Genomic DNA, 12,190 nt, shown 5'->3' with positions numbered 1-12,190 from the left:
CATATACAAAGAGTGATTTGCAAACAATAGTTATTTGAAAATGGCGATTACTATTCAGGTGTCACAATGATTAGGCGTTATGACTAAACTCTGTTACAATACCAGAAATGCCTTCTAATAGAGGAAACGCTGCATGAGGCCACACCACGAATCAATAGCGTCATGAATTAGATATCGTATAAAAATCAAGTGATAAGGTCAGCGAACGTCCTAACGACAGTACCACAAAGACCTCAGGAGAGGCAACGGTATGGATCGACCCACCTTCATTCTTGAAATAAGAACAATAATGCCATAAAGTAATTCCTCTACTCACTAGTCACAGACAGTTCTTTTAACTAGATTTATATTTTCCATGTCCTTAGTAATGATACTACAAGAGCGCACATAACTGGTGACTTTCGTTTTCAACCTCACTGATTTCATACATTAATCACATATTCCAACGTCACAAAACATATGGATTAGATTGGACTGGAATATAGACTTTAGGTCAAAGGCCAAACGCTGGGACCTATGTGGTCAACACCTCTGGAAATAATGTTAAGGCTGAAATTTACGATTAAAAATAAACATGCACACGATAATACACACACACATACCAACACAGATTAATACATTCCCATAAAAATACCTACAGCGATAAATACTCTCCATTAAAAACATTTACACAACCCTGCAAGGGCATAGGTAGAATCGCAACAAATGCATAAATATAAAAATAAAATCTTACAGCTACGTATGTGTATCATATGCACGCATTCTGTGAGTGTGGAGATTAATTTACACAAGGGACAATTTTTGGAGATAGTGAAAATATTTTACAATTTACGCCATCTGAAGACTGACAAAAGCAAAATTCCACAATGGCTCACCCATCATTCAACTCAGGTAAGTTAAGGTATGTTAGGTCCGTCTTTTTTTCTGGTTTGCTGCCCACCAGTCGACCCTAGGGTACAATCATCTACTAAGGTCAAGAAAAAGGGCGTGAGGCTAACAGCCTCACTCCCAAAGACCTGCTGAGAAACAGGAAGGCTGTACCCTTCAGGCCCCAACTTCTTCAAAGGCAAAATGCCATATGGATATATACAGTATACACACACACACATATATACATATATATATATATATATATATGTATGTATATATGGATGGATGCACACACACATATATATACATAGATATATTTATGTGTATGTATATATATATATATATATATATATATATATATATATATATATATATATATGATATATGATATAGTACTTGACGATATATTACTGTCAAAAATATTAATGAACAACTGATTTTTCTCTTTTTACTTTATTATTGGTAAACATTTTTTAAGGCAAAGTAAAAAGTAGGTACTCGCCATTTTGGCCCTTTGTTTTTGTTTCACCTTTTTTGCAACGCACTGAGATCACGAAAGATCAAGTAACACTATTCAGCTTTACAATACAGTGACATCGACAGCAGTATCCTCGCATGAAAACTATCCCTACACAGACCACTCAAAGACAAATACCGCTACTGCAAATACAATCACTAATTGTTGGATGCCATGTACTACTGAATAAAGAAAATATACTGACTCATGGATACACTATATATATATATATATATATATATATATATATATATATATATATATATATATATATATATATATATATATATAATATAAGCATATATATTTTAGTATATATATATATATATATATATTTTAATGAATTTTTATCACATCACCGTGATTTATATACAACCATTAAGCTAAAAATGTCGTTTAATATTCAATTCACGCTATTTCGGGAATATCCCCGACGGGGAATTATCACCGAAGGTGAATTATAGGTGATAAATGTATCGGTACCGAAGGGTCTCGAACCCTCGACACAGTACCTTCCAACGGCTCCAGTCGACGGTCCAACCACTTCATGGTCGGTCTCGATACCCTTCGGCACCGATCCATTTATCACTTACAATTCCCCCTCAGTGTTAATTCCCCGTCTGGGATATTCCCGAAGTAGCGTGAACTGGATATTAAACGACATTTGTAGCTTAATGATTATGTATGTATATACTGTATATATATATATATATATATATATATATATATATATATATATATATATATATATATATATATATATATATATATATATATATATATATCCATGCTTTTTCTTCTCGCAATTCTTCTCGAGGGTGGGCTCAACATTTTCCATAAAAAAATGACATTATTCGCTTCAGGTAAAAACACTATGTGACCGTGACATTTCTTGCAGCCTTTCCATTGATGTACTTCTTTTCACTGAGACATATCAAACAACATTTATTTACGTTGGTGCCGGACGGAATAATAAATATGAAATTATGGCCGATGCTACCAGGTCAGGTGGGGATTTTTGGTTAACGAAAATACCAGGTGTGGAAAGGAATTTTCGGGTACCTCCCTCCGCCAGCGATGCTGCTATGAATAATTACAGTCAGAGAGAGAGAGAGAGAGAGAGAGAGAGAGAGAGAGAGAGAGAGAGAGAGAGAGAGAGAGAGAGAGAGCTTACAGAAGATGCCAAAGGCTGATAATGTTAATTCATTCAAAAGGATAATTTCAAAATTACTGTTCAATTATCTAACACTGAAATGAATAACAATACACACACAATATATATATATATATATATATATATATATATATATATATATATATATATATATATATATATATATATATATATATAATGAGAGAGAGAGAGAGATGCCAAGAGGCTGATAATGTTAATCCACTCAAAGGATAGGCTTTAAAATTAATTCACTGCAATGATCTAAAACTGAAATTTATAACACTGCACATATAACAATACACATAAGCTATAGGAGAGAGAGAGAGAGAGAGAGAGAGAGAGAGAGAGAGAGAGAGAGAGAGAGAGAGAGAGAGAGAGAGAGAGAGAGAGGAATCAAAAAGGCTATTATAACCAGCAGAAAATTTCTTCTTCAAAGAAGTAAAAAAGGTATCATGAAAAGCTCCTTATCTTTAGTTAAAACTTAGGGCAAAAATTGAGAGCAATTAAAAATGAGGCTACATAGTATTTTAAATTCAACATCGTTGCAATGTTTCTCACGTTAATACCATTTCATAACGCGTATAACGGTAGTAACATGGTTTCATCTGTCCTTTTATTTTCGATTACGCCAGAAGTGCAAGTCAACCAAACATTAGTCATTAAAGTAAACTGTTCATTCCCACTGTGGAGTGACATACATACATACACACACACACACACACACACACACACACACACACACATATATATATATATATATATATATATATATATATATATATATATATATATATATATATATATATTATACATATATATTATACATATTATACATGTAATGTATTGTAAGTAGGCTGGACAAAAAGGCACGGTGATGACAACGGTGACCAATGAGATAAGCTAAGCCTGTATACGGGATGGATCACCAGTAAACTATCGAGAGTTGCTCTGCGTTATAGACTACTAACAAAAATCCTACAAAGGTATGAGGCTGAAGAAACACGGAAAAAAATACATACATGATGCACATTCCGCTTTACATACAGTAGTACGATATCAGTAGTTGTAAAACAAGTTCCACTTGAGCAAAATTTTCGATTTTAAACTTTAAACAGGTTTGATCATCTTACGTAACGTTGAAATGTATTTCACTTTAAGGCTCTGACCAATGCAAAAACTGTTTTTACAGTTGACGTGCCTGACTACTCTGGGCGTACCAACTATGCACGAAATATATTTAATGAAAACACATGATGATCCATAAAAACCTGCTTAAATAAAATGGTTACGGTCCTCGATTAAACTCTGTTTCTCAGCGATCACAAAGCAATATGCTAATCGAAACATGTAGACGGGAAGTAGCACAAAATGCAAGAAGACTTCCTCATATACCCAATCAATGTTAATGAACAAATTCAACTGTCCAAAGGAACTTGAAATACGGAAAATAAAATGTCGTCCAATAAAATAATGTACGTTTAAGTGTTTAAGCATTCCTCTGTTTTTACCTGTTTTACCTGTATTATACACCTAAGGCTCTGAAAATCGAGGCCATAAGGCGGAAAACTTCTGAATAAAAACACATAATGAAAAAAAAAACCGTAACAGAAATAGCAGTGGGCAAAACCACGAAATTGGTTCGCTGCTATTATCTACAGGTGTACATAGCACACGAAATTAACTGGAAAATCTGTTGGAAAAAGTCGTCACAACACTCCGTCACTGATGGTAGGCCTATAACCTAGCGGTAGTGAATAAAACATGATACGGTATATTCTACTGGGTATTCTGTAAGAGGAAAATGCAATGACAGAGTGGGAAAGTTAGGACCTCTAAAAGACATAAAGTTGCCTTCCGCAAACATAAATCTGAGGCGTTAATATTACAAAACTGTTATAATGGTTGTGATTTGTTTCGAAAATGCTTTTGCGGAATGTCGTTACGAATGACATCAATGGATTTCCCCAAAACAAATACAGTAATATCGTTAAAACCGTCTCTTCTGTAAATTTTGCATGTACTCTTTTTCTGCATGTATGTATGTATGCATGTTTATGTATGTATGTATCACATCAGACATTATGGATCATCTGCTTTTGATTTGGCAGTTTCCATAAATGAAAAAAAATATTCTGAAATTACCACTCATAACAATATAATACATTCAGAATAAATTACACTACTATCTTTGCATAGCAATCAAAACGACCGATGCCACAAATTTTGAATGGCAGCAGCAGCCTATGCCAACACGGGCCCTTGCACAACGGCGGCTCGTAAGTGTTGAAGTGGGAGAAAAAGAACTAGCATAAACATCTGGGACAAATCATAAAAGAAAAAATAACGACTGACTGTATTAAAAAAATATGTAATAGTCTAAACATGAAACATAGGCCTAGGTAGCGATACACCTCAGCTCACTGTACCATACAACACTTTTCCAAAAATATGTCATTTTGTTTATTTGTTTTACTCAAATTTGCCGTTACCTTCATCTAATATGGACATAATTTTTCTCAAGTATACATTACCATGTGCACAGGTTTCAATACTCAACTTTTTCGCACCATCAGCTTAACCCAGGTCCATCGAATCGCCGCTTTTGTGAACTCAGCCTGACTTAACCCAACACCAGGAAACAACCAGGTGACAGTTTAATGAAACGGCCATGTTTAGGAGCTGTTTCTCGACGTTTGGTTAGTTCAGTGCGTCGTGTTCATCTTTAGTTTCATCCTGCTAGTTGTTAGTATGTTTTCGTGCGTGCTTTATTCCATCATTGACCGAGAGCGCTGCCTTGTGGAAAAGATGGTCTGTCATAATATCTAGTAGTTTTGTGATATTGAGTGGTACTGATCCTTCTTATTAAACGATATCCATTAAACGTTAGGCGCATGGCAGTTCCGGTAAGTGCGCATTTAAAAATTCGTACTTTGATAGTTTTTTATACCTTTACTCCTAATTTCATGTTCAATTTCACCACATGTTTTCTGCTGTCACCTTACTATTTTTGAACTGATTTTATTACTGTCAAAAACCGGAATGCAACTTCAATGCCCTAAGAAGACGATCAGGGTGAGAACTGAGAAGGGAGGTCGCAAGAACCGACCACGTCGGTGTCCCTTGAGATAATCCGTACCTCGGGCGATAAATGGCGTTAATCTTGTGCGTACTACGTAGATTTTATGTTAATTTCACTAGTCGGAAAAACAGCTGTGTTACTGACGTTGCATACCGCGTACATGTTACTTCGTTTTTATGCATTTAGCAGACACAGACGAGCGGAAGAATCTGGAACGGTCAGCAGGTGAACACAAACTTGACAAGGAAACTTAAACCTTTTGACAGTAGGCTATTGGTGACCTCATGTTTGATCCATAGCACTGAACGGTGCATTATTATTATTATTATTATTATTATTATTATTATTATTATTATTATTATTATTATTATTATTATACGATTCAGTTTTGGATTAAACTTAAATATTATTCGGGCGGGGAGTTTAGACAGTAAACACGCCACCTTCACACACTCAGGAATGCACTGAACTGAGTCTACCTTGCGAACTTGATCAATCACAGAGTGCAATCATCACCATTTGCAAATTTTCTTATCTGAAAGTAATAAACTACATACATTCATCCTTCAATATATATATATATATGTGTATCATGTTATTTACATATACATATGTATATACATAGCATTTACGCCCTTTCCCCTAGGATAATGTGTTCCCACAGGAAAAAACGAAAATATGGTCAGAGCTACATTCAAACTATAGCCTATTTGCTGAATCGTGGATGATCTCCTCCGCGCAGAGTACTACTTCCATATCATAACCACTTCAAATACCTACACGACGGTCTATAAGCCGTACTCCAAACGACCATGCACACACACTGTCCTGCACTTCCAGGTTATTTAGACCTCATTTCCAATATCTCTTCTCCCACCATCTATTCAGCACGTTCTAGGTTTTACTCCTCCCCATCTAACACTTCAAAATTAAACACACTTCTCACCAAACCATTGTTTACAAACTTTTCCACATGACCAAAACATCTCAGAACACTAATTCACTTTTTCACGTAGCCTACATCAACCTTTTTACCACTTTTCTATGTATCACCATATTTCTTACACCACTTATACTGTACAGACGATTCTCCTCAAAAGCTTCAACTCTATTTCCTTCATTTGCACTCAACATCCACACTTTACTTCCATTGAGGAAAGTTGGTACAACAATGAACCTTGCCTTCCATAGAAACTGGTCTCATCCAGATCTTTCCTTGTTTCACCATTGTATAGGTATTTACTACTGAATAAATATTACTAAAGAGTCCCCCATTCTTCCATATTAAGACTTACTGCTCCAACGCCCTGTTTTCCTTTCATTCTCACAATCTTACTCATATTCACATTTATTTTCAACTTGATTTTCATGTAGACATTTTCAAATCTATTATTTGCTTCTGGAGTTCCTCATTACCTTCTTCAATCAGTACTGTGTCATATGCAAACATCATCTATTTCTACAACACTAACAACCCATATTCTCGTCCCACTACTCACACCAACATTTAATGTCCTTTCTATAAATTTTCTGCGCCAATTTATCCATAAAGATGTTACACCACCATGGAGACATAACACCTTTGTCTTAAATCCACTTTTGCATCAAACCCACCACTTTGCAGTCTAAATAATCTAACATATTCTTTGCTTCCCTTATAAAAATTTTTAAATCACCTGCAAAAAATTATCTTCTCTACCATATATCCTCAGCAGTCTTCCCAGTTCAGTTCTATCGACTCATTTGCTTTTTCTAAGACCATGTAACCTATGCCATAGACAGCGTTTTCACTTCTCTCAAACTTCATGCACAACTGCATCAAGGCAAACACTAAATACGATCAACGTTCTCCTAGTCCAAACCAACACTGTTCTTTTACTATCAGTCATGTTCTCATTTCTTACTGTCCCAATCAAAATCCTGCTACTATATACTGTATACCTCCTTGGTTTATTAAGTAACATGATGCGCCTTTAATTCTTAGTCTCCTCTGTCACCTTTACCCCCTTTCTATAAGTCTCCTCTTTATCCCCTCTTTACTCTTTCACCCCCTTTCTATAAATCTCTTCCAACTCTAGTCACCTTCTATCACCTTTCCCCTTCCTAGCCTTCTGTCACCTTTGCCCACTCTATTTAAGTCTCTTCTATCACCTTTAACCCCCTCTCTAGAAGTTTCTTCTATCACCTCATTAGAAGTCTCTTCTGTCACCCCTTTACCTTCTGTCCTTCCCCTAGAAGTCCTTCTTCTGACACTCTTCTACCCCCCCCTCTCTAGAAGTCTCTTCTATCACCTTTACCCCTCTCTCTAGAAGTCTCTTCTATCACCTTTACCTCTCTCTAGAAGTCTCTTCTATCACCTTTACCCCCTCTCTAGAAGTCTCTTCTATCACCTTTACCCTCTCTCTAGAAGTCTCTTCTATCACCTTTACCCCCTTTAGTCTCCTCACCTTGCCTAGAAGTCTCTTCTATCAATTTACCAATCTCTAGAAGTCTCTTCTATCAACTTTACCCCCTCTCCAGAGGTCTCTTCTCACCTCTGTCACACCTTTACCCCCTCTCTAGAAGTCTCTTCTATCACCTTTACCCTCTCTCTAGAAGTCTCTTCTATCACATTTAGCCCCTCTCTAGAAGTCTCTTCCATCACCTTTACCCCCTCTCCAGAGGTCTCTTCTATCACCTTTACCCCATCTTTAGAGGTCTCTTCTAACACCTTTACCCCTCTTTAGAAGTCTCTTCTATCACCTTTACCCCCTCTCTAGAAGTCTCTTCTATCACCTTTGCCCCCTTTCTAGAAGTCTCTTCTATCACCTTTACCCCCTACTCTTCCACCTTTACCCCCTCTCTAGAAGTCTTCTTCCATCAACTCTCTTCTATCAACTTTTTTCTAGAAGTCTCTTCTAACACCTTTACCACCTTTCTAGAAAGGCACAACTCTTCTCCTCTCTCAATTTCAGAACCTTTCCTTCTTCCAGATATACCCTATTCCCTTGTAAGTTAGTCAAATCGCAACTTAAGCCATGCACTACAGCATCTCATTGGTGAACCTGTCAAGTCCTGGGGCCTTTCAGTCTCCAAGGTATTAATGACCTTATCTCCTCAACACTTCACCAAGCATTCTCAAACTTACAAACAACCTTTTCACTCTTGCATCATTCACTTCTGCATTTCCCCTATCTTACATTTTCAACATATCTTCAAAATACTCAGTCCATCCACCCAAACTTGAATTTACTTTCATAGTCTCTTTCCATTTCTATAGTTTATTTCTATAGCCTACATTTACTTGCGTTTAGAAAAACTACAGTATATATTCTCTATGAAATAATGGCTTAAACTTAACTGTTTTATTTTTATTATATGCCTTCTTTTCCTATCACTTTCCTTTTGACTACCTCAGCCAACCTCCTGTATATGATTCGTCGTCTGTCATGCAACTGCACTTCAATTAATTTTCCTTCAATAAACCTTTCATTTCATTGTAAAATTAAGTACAATATTAGCGTATGTAAGGAAATGACAGAATTCAAGGATGGTGTCATAAATCAGAAGGGAATGGTAGGGTTAGGAAGGGTATGAGCGTTGCAAGGGGGAAAAAAGTCCTAAGTCGTGGGACAATGAAATATGATGTTTAGTGAGAGAAAAAAGAAGGTTAAGGTGCAGTTATATTTCGGAAGAGTTCATATACAAGGATACCATATAAAATATGTAGTCAAGAAAACAGGAAGGTAGAAAATGGAAGGCAAATAAGGTTAATGAAATTACTGAGGTGAGTCTGACCATGCACTCTACGCGAGAAAAACTAGTTTATCTTTTAGGCTGCATGTGCAGACTGAAATGTTAATGAAAAGAGCAAATTTAGCGAAAATCGGGAGAGGTGGGCTACCTCAAGACTAAACCATTCACTTACGAGCAAAAATGTTTGGATGAATAATGTTATCTATGTGCGGTTATGGAAAACAGGAATTCACTGTCATACACATCCCAGTGTTTCAATTACTAAGTAGGCAAGCCTATGCTAGCCTACGTACCCTAGGCCAGGGGCCATTTTCTTATAGCCTAAGCTGTGTGTTTTTCATACAGACATTCACGAATGGCAGATCTGCAAAATTTAGTGAATTATTTTCTCTCGTTTATTGCCTTTTAGGCTAAATGCGTGTTTGTGCTAAGCGAAGAGCAAGGTTAGGTTAGAGTTCCATGGGGTAGGCTATGCGAAGAACAAGGTTAGGTTAGGGTTCTTAGAGTTCCATGGGGTAGGCTATGCGAAGAACAAGGTTAGGTTAGGGTTCTTAGAGTTCCATGGGGTTATGCCAAGGTTAGGTTAGGGTTCTTAGAGTTCCATGGGGTAGGCTACGCGAAGAACAAGGTTAGGTTAGGGTTCTTGGGTAGCTTAGCCTCATTCACTCTCCTACGCACCTTTTTTAACCTTTAAGCTCCAACCCCCCCAAAAAAAAAAAACGAAAAATTGGACCAGGCCTATGTCACCCACCATAATTTGAAAAAAAAATCTTCAAAAACATTCCCCCTCCCCCAAAAAATAGTCGTTAGATGACATTTCAACCCCAACAAATTTTCCTTTTTTTATTTATATTTGTATAACACATCTAGAAACAAATACTGTTCCCCAACAGTCCTGCACCCACATTCAACTCACCAGACTTATCATTTTCTGGTAATATATTAAGAAACATACGAGATAAAGACATAGCCTTTATTGAGAAGGAAAATTATTTTCACTTCATTGTGGTAAAATAATATTTTACCAAGAGTTTTCACACAACACGATTCTCAGAACTGATCAAACTACTAATTATTTTCAAGTATTTGAATGCTTAGAGGGGTTAAATTTTAAAACACTATCTATTTCTAACGTCATGGAATTAAAAAAAGTAACGGAATCCTATAACATATAACTGAAAATAACGGAATCCTATTATAACTGTTTTTGACAGTGAAAATTAGTCTACTTGTAACTGAAGAAAGCTTTTTAACCATAATAAACCCAGCACTGTCCGCGAATTTGTTCCTATTTCGACTTAGATCAAGTAATAATCAAATTTTCTCTCCTTTGACGTTCAAAGAACTATACTAAGCGAATGAATGAATGAATGGTACCTATCGTTACACACTGTTTGTCCAACCGAAACGCCGATGAGGGAAAATGAGAGAATAATTGTCCGATACAGTACAGATTGAAAATAACAACAGGATAATGGATAAATCGAAAATTTAGGAACACTTACGTCGTCATTAGGCTAGGTAGCACCAGAGGAAAACTACATACTGTGAGATTAGAGATAAACACTAGCTTGCAACAAAGCATAGCCTCTCTCGGTGTCATAGAAACAGATTACAGGTTTATGTCTTATTTTTGCCATAATTAAGTCTACGAGCAGGCAGTGGAGATCTGTTTTGGAGTGCAATTGGAAAAAAGCTTAGTAATTATAAGCTAAAATACACCACACCTTTCACACAACACAACATAAACAAACCCTGACCGCCATTGTTGGGGGTAAGGAAGGGTAGGGTTACTGGGGTACCACCCCACAAGGGATTAATAGAGTAACATAACATTTTATCAGAATGATAACGATATTCCCAGTATAAATATATATGAGAAGTCGGAAAGTAATAGCATAAATAATTAAATAATAAGTGAGAAAATCAATATAATATCAGTTTAGTACTAATCAGTAAGATAGTAGTGTTGGTACTTGCGTTCAACCCTGTTTCATTATCCTTAAACCACGACCCACCACCAAAGACGACTCCCCCTAGTGAATTCCGTGTGATTGAGACACCTCTATTCTTTACCAGCCCCACATCATGCCAGTCATTCGACTAGCAAGAGCTTGCACACAGGTATCTCTATAATAACCAGTGGATTTAATTTTAGGGCCTCCTTTTTGTCTTTGGTAGAACAGTTTATGGTTTATGCCATCTTATGCAATGTTTGATGATTTGAGGGTGGATGATCAGCATACTAAATTGCAGTCCTCAAGCCTCAGTAGTTTTTATTTTATTTGAAGATAAAGTTAGCCATAATCGTGCGTCTGGCACCACTGTAGGTGCCAGCAACACAGGCCATCACCGGGGGCTGAAAGTTTCATCGGCCGCTGCTGAGAGTTTCATGGGCCGTGGCTGAGAGTTTCATACAGCATTATACACTGTACAGAAAACTCTATTGCGCCGAAGAAATTCGGCGAATTTTTTATTTGATTGTAGTTGCCACGAATACGGGGCTGGTTGATGTGCTGCAAAGTCTAGGCCTACAGATCCGTACAGCGTATGCGCCCTGTTATTGCGTCAGTGTGTGTTTACTTCTTCAAGACGACGACAAAACTGGAACATTCAGCAAAATTCGGCTTGCTAGATGAGATTACCCCAGCAAATCTAGAGCACGAAGATGTGTGTGTGTAAGTATGCGTGTATGTATATATGTGTACGTACCATGTGAGTGGATGTAAATTTGTGTATGGTTTTCTTGACATATACAGGTATGCTATTCCTGCATTTATATAAACACATAACAACAGTACTTAAGTGCACAAAT

At 36.7% G+C, this 12,190-nt stretch overlaps 1 protein-coding gene across 1 annotated transcript in view; it reads right to left on the bottom strand.

Moving 5' to 3' along the window:
- The window catches only part of MED30 (Mediator complex subunit 30), a 369,234-nt gene extending 358,246 nt beyond the window's left edge, over positions 1–10,988 (bottom strand). Inside the window, exon 1 of the mRNA XM_067105817.1 lies at positions 10,881–10,988. The gene's annotated coding sequence lies outside the window, so the exon portion shown is untranslated. The remainder of the gene's footprint in view (positions 1–10,880) is intronic.
- Between the last annotated feature and the right edge of the window lie 1,202 nt (positions 10,989–12,190).

The sequence above is a fragment of the Macrobrachium rosenbergii genome, chromosome 6 (assembly GCF_040412425.1).
Source record: "Macrobrachium rosenbergii isolate ZJJX-2024 chromosome 6, ASM4041242v1, whole genome shotgun sequence".
NCBI classification, from domain to species: domain Eukaryota; kingdom Metazoa; phylum Arthropoda; class Malacostraca; order Decapoda; family Palaemonidae; genus Macrobrachium; species Macrobrachium rosenbergii.
This window is presented reverse-complemented; position numbering and strand designations above follow the sequence as displayed.